The sequence below is a fragment of the Megalopta genalis genome, unplaced genomic scaffold, assembly GCF_051020955.1.
Source record: "Megalopta genalis isolate 19385.01 unplaced genomic scaffold, iyMegGena1_principal scaffold0678, whole genome shotgun sequence".
In the NCBI taxonomy this organism is placed as follows: Eukaryota; Metazoa; Arthropoda; class Insecta; order Hymenoptera; family Halictidae; genus Megalopta; species Megalopta genalis.
This window is the reverse complement of record NW_027476747.1, coordinates 32,501-37,500: the sequence shown is the minus strand read 5'-3', so window position 1 is coordinate 37,500 and position 5,000 is coordinate 32,501. Positions and strand designations below refer to the sequence as shown.

Below are 5,000 nucleotides of genomic sequence, written 5' to 3'. Positions count from 1 at the left end.
GAGCCGCCGTCGGCGCAGATCTTGGTGGTAGTAGCAAATACTCCAGCGAGGCCCTGGAGGACTGACGTGGAGAAGGGTTTCGTGTGAACAGCCGTTGCACACGAGTCAGTCGATCCTAAGCCCTAAGAGAAATCCTATGTAGATGAGGTGTCCTAAGACGTTAAACACTTGTAAAAAAACCGCAGCTATTTTATTTTATTTTTTTATTATTATATAAATCGCAGCATATTTTGTTATTATATACATGCACAAAAAACACCCATTGGGCGAAAGGGAATCCGGTTTCTATTCCGGAACCCGGCAGCGGAACCGCATACCATTCGGGCCCTCGTAAGAGTGTTCGTCGGGGTAACCCAAAATGACCTGGAGACGCCGTCGGGAGATCCGGGGAGAGTTTTCTTTTCTGTATAAGCGTTCGAGTTCCCTGGAAACCTCTAGCAGGGAGATAGGGTTTGGAACGCGAAGAGCACCGCAGTTGCGGCGGTGTCCGGATCATCCCCTCGGACCTTGAAAATCCAGGAGAGGGCCACGTGGAGGTGTCGCGCCGGTTCGTACCCATATCCGCAGCAGGTCTCCAAGGTAAAGAGCCTCTAGTCGATAGATTAATGTAGGTAAGGGAAGTCGGCAAATTGGATCCGTAACTTCGGGATAAGGATTGGCTCTGAGGAGCGGGGCGTGTCGGGCTTGGTCGGGAAGCGGGTCTGGCTGACGTGCCGGGCCTGGGCGAGGTGAACGGCTCTCGTGGCTGGGATCCGAGCTCGGTCCCGTGCCTTGGCCTCCCGCGGATCTTCCTTGCTGCGAGGCTTCCGTGGCGTTTCCCATCGGTGCGGTCGTCCTCTTCGGCCGCCATTCAACGCTCAGCTCAGAACTGGCACGGACTAGGGGAATCCGACTGTCTAATTAAAACAAAGCATTGCGATGGCCCCCACGGGTGTTGACGCAATGTGATTTCTGCCCAGTGCTCTGAATGTCAACGTGAAGAAATTCAAAAAAGCGCGGGTAAACGGCGGGAGTAACTATGACTCTCTTAAGGTAGCCAAATGCCTCGTCATCTAATTAGTGACGCGCATGAATGGATTAACGAGATTCCCATCTGTCCCTATCTACTGATTCTGCCGCCAGGTGGCGCATTGAGAGGACGCGCCGCCACGTCGTGCTCTGAATGTTACAGTGTAAAAGCAGTTAAAAGTGCCGCAAGAATTGTAAAGTGTGCTCCAGTGTGTCGTGCTCACCGAGAGAATTGTTCTGTGCCAAAAACTGTGCAAATCGGCCAAAAACTGACGGAAAAAACAGTGTTGTGGATTTCGATATATCGATCGCCACGTGCTCCGGCACGCCGACCTTCGGCTCCGACTTTCTCGAGAAAGAGTGGCCGTAGACGGAAACTAAAAACACAGTGATTAATTTCTCGTCGAGACGAGTATTTTGACTCCTCGTTGAACAGTGTAGTGTGGAAATTGGAAAAGTGAAAAAATCGCAAAATACTTCGAAAAACACGTGCTGCCACCTCGAGCTTCCCGACGCCACCGTCGGCGTGGGCTGGCGCTGCATCAGCGGTGTTCTGCGCGGTGATTGGTCCGCGCGGTGTAGAGAGGAAACTCTGTGCACCAAAAGGAAGCTACTGCTGCCAACCCAAAAATTTTTCAAGAGTTGGCAGCAATTGGCCACGCGGGCCATAACTACAGTGCGAGTTTCCGCCGCGGACTTACAAAATCAGGAGTGCGCGAAATTCAAAACGTTGTGGACACAAATTAACGCCCTGTGAACAATTCCTCAAGTAAATTGTTTAAACAAATTGTTTTAAACAATTTTAAACAATTTTTAACAACTTCGGGACAATTTTTTTATAAACAATTTTAATAAATTTTAATAACTTTTTTTTTTTTTTTTTTTTTTTTTTTTTTTTTTTTTTTTTTTTTTTTTTTTTTTTTTTTTTTTTTTTTTTTTTCCTCTTCCAACGGTGAGGGCGGTGTACTAGCCCCGACATGGAGGTTGCCTCTTCGGGAGACGGTCGCCGCATGAAGAAGAGGGTACTCTCGGACACTGACTCCGAGACCGTTGTTACCTCCGACCAGACCTTCCGGCCGCCAATGGAGACCACCCGGAAGAAGACAAAGAAGAAAAGGAAGGACAAACAACCGACCCAGGTCCAGACACCGGATCGTTCGCCGGACAAAGCGTCAGAGGAGGACACCAATGTCGTCGCGTTCAGGGCAAGCGCGGCCAAGGCGTACCGGCAGCTCATACAGACCATCACGTTGCCGCAGAACGAGATCCCGCCCTCCGTAGTGCATGCCCTGTGCACGCAGGCTACCAAGTTGCACGACTACCTGGTAAAAACGCTTGTGTATTCCAGTAAGCTGGAGGGATGCCTTGATGAAGCCGAGCTGCAGACAAAGGCGCACTCGCGCTCCTGCCAGGCCCTCCAGGAGCAAGCCGCCGCCGTCGCCGTCGCCGCTGCCGCCACCACAAGGAAGCCCCCCACGTACGCGGAGCGGGTTGGGGTCAAGTCGGCGATTGCCGCGAGGTCAACCCAAAAGCAGGACCCGCCGAATGTCGTAATCATAACACCGACGGACCAGACGAAGTACGACGACAGCGACAAGACCAAAGAGGCCGTCTTCCAACTGGTGTCCCCAAGGTCCCATGGCCTCCGGATCAAGGGAGTCCGGAAGACCCAGGGCTCCGGCGTCGCCCTGGTCACGGCCAATAGGTCTGATGTCGCCACTCTCATGGCCGACGACAAGCTCCGGGCCGCTGGACTGGTCGTGGCCCCTGCGCCGAAGAGGAGCCCCAGGATCATCATCTTCGACGTTCCCCGGACCCAAGACGATAAGGAAATCATCGCGGACGTAGCCGATCAAAACCTCGGGAAGGAAGAGGCCGCCGTGGTCAAGAGGGAGATGAGCCTGGTGTTCAAGAGTGGAGACAAGGCCAGAGACAGGTGCAACCTGGTGTTTGAAGTCTCCAGACGCGCCCGCGACCTCCTGGTGCCCAAGGAGAGGCTTTACATCGGCTGGAGCTGCTGTCGAGTCCAGGACCACCTCACTGTTACGAGATGCTACAAGTGTCAGGGCTTCGGACACCCAGCTAAATTCTGCAGGGCAGAAAGGGAGGTCTGCGGCCACTGCGCCGAAGCGGGGCACAATTTCAAGGAGTGCCCGAAGAAGGACAGGCAGGCCACCTGCGCCAACTGCTCAAGGGCAGGAAAGAGCTCCACACACTGTGTCACGAGCAAAGACTGCCCTGCATACATCACAGCCATAAATCTGTCGCTCACACGCACGGATTATGGTTATTAAGCCCCACACCAAAAGCATCCCGGGCATCACGATCATGCAACATAACATGAGGTGCTCGCGTCTAGTGTCGCTGGAGGTCGACAAACTGATGGCGGACAGGCGCATCGACATCCTCCTGGCACAGGAGCCCTACTGCGTCAGGGGAAGACTCGTGGGCATTAACTCCTCAGCCACGATCATCACCGGGGCGAGGGACGGAGCGAGGGCCATGGCAGCTGTCGTTGTGCGTAACCCCAACATAGCGGCGCTCAAGATTGCGCACCTCAGTGACGAGCACTGTGTCTGTGCGGAGATCACCGGCCCCTTTGGCCGCCTGTACGTGGCCTCGGCCTACTTCCAGTGCTCGGACAGCGTGGTCCCGTACCTGGAGAGAGTGGACAGACTGGTAGCCCAGCTTCCGGGACAGAAGTTGCTTCTGGGGGCCGACGTGAACGCCAAGTCCGCCCTCTGGCACTCCCAGGAACATCCACCGCACCGGACTGACGAGAGGGGCGAGCTTCTCGAGGAGAGGATCGCACAGTGGGGCCTAACGGTCCTGAACGAGCCTGGTGCCCCGCCTACCTACAGGTCCCACAGGGGCGCCTCAAATATTGACGTCACGCTCGCCTCGGGCGGGGTCCTTCCGATGGTCAGGGACTGGGGCGTCAGGGAGGGATGGACTGCCAGCGACCACGCTGTCATCCTACTACGTCTGGGTCCTGACGAGATCGTCCCGAGCCGCGGGCGGGACGGGAGGTTCAACGTCGCCGCCGCCGACTGGAAGCGCTATCGGGGCGCCCTGGCTGAGCTGAGGAGGGGCCTGGACCTAACTGGATGGCTGGGCACCGACCTTGGAATTGCGCGGGCCGTCCGTGCGATACAGGACCTGGTGATCGCAGCATGCAGGGCCGTGATGAGGACCAAGACGCTTCGTGCAAGAACCGCCCCTTGGTGGACCCCCGAGCTCAACAGAGCGAAGAGGGCCACGTACTCGGCCAGAAAGCGTTACCAGCGGGAGACCAACCCGGACCTGAGGTCCGAGAAGAGAGCGACCTACCTGCGGGTTAGGCGCTCGTACCAGGACTCGGTCCACGAGGCGAAAAAGGCAAGCTGGCGGTCTTTCGTCACCGACGCTGGGAACCGCGACCCCTGGGGCGTGGTTTACAAGCTTTGCACGAGGAGGTTCACCCCGGACATGGCCCTGGCAACCACGGGCGCGACAGACGTCGCCCCAACATGGGGAGCTGCCGCGAGGGCCCTCCTTGACGCCCTCGTGCCGGACGACACCCCGGACACCACTCGGGAGCAGGAGCACCGGCGCGCCGAGGTGCTCGCCCCTGCAACAGCGCCGGACACGCCCCCGTTCACGGAGGGGGAGCTTTGGGTCGCGGTCTCGGGCATGAGGAACGGTAAGGCCCCCGGCATCGATGGTATTGAGGTGGAGGTCCTCAAGGCTTCGTACGAGATCATTCGCGGTGACCTCCTGGAGGTTTACAACGCGTGCCTCCGGCGCGGAGTCTTCCCCGAGCAGTGGAAGATCGGCTCCATTCGCGCCCTCCTAAAGGGACCTGGCAGGGACGCTGGTGACCCGGCGTCGTATCGGCCGATTTGCCTCCTGCCGGTGCTGGGGAAGTGCTTCGAGAGGCTCCTCCTTAAGAGGCTCGAGCCTGTGCTGCTGGACCCCCTACACGCGAGTGCGGACCAGTACGGATTCAGGGC

The 5,000-nt window shown here is 57.1% G+C and overlaps 1 pseudogene; it reads left to right on the top strand.

Moving 5' to 3' along the window:
- LOC143263516 (large subunit ribosomal RNA) overlaps positions 1-1,132 on the top strand; it is a 2,990-nt pseudogene extending 1,858 nt beyond the window's left edge.
- Positions 1,133-5,000: the final 3,868 nt, after the last annotated feature.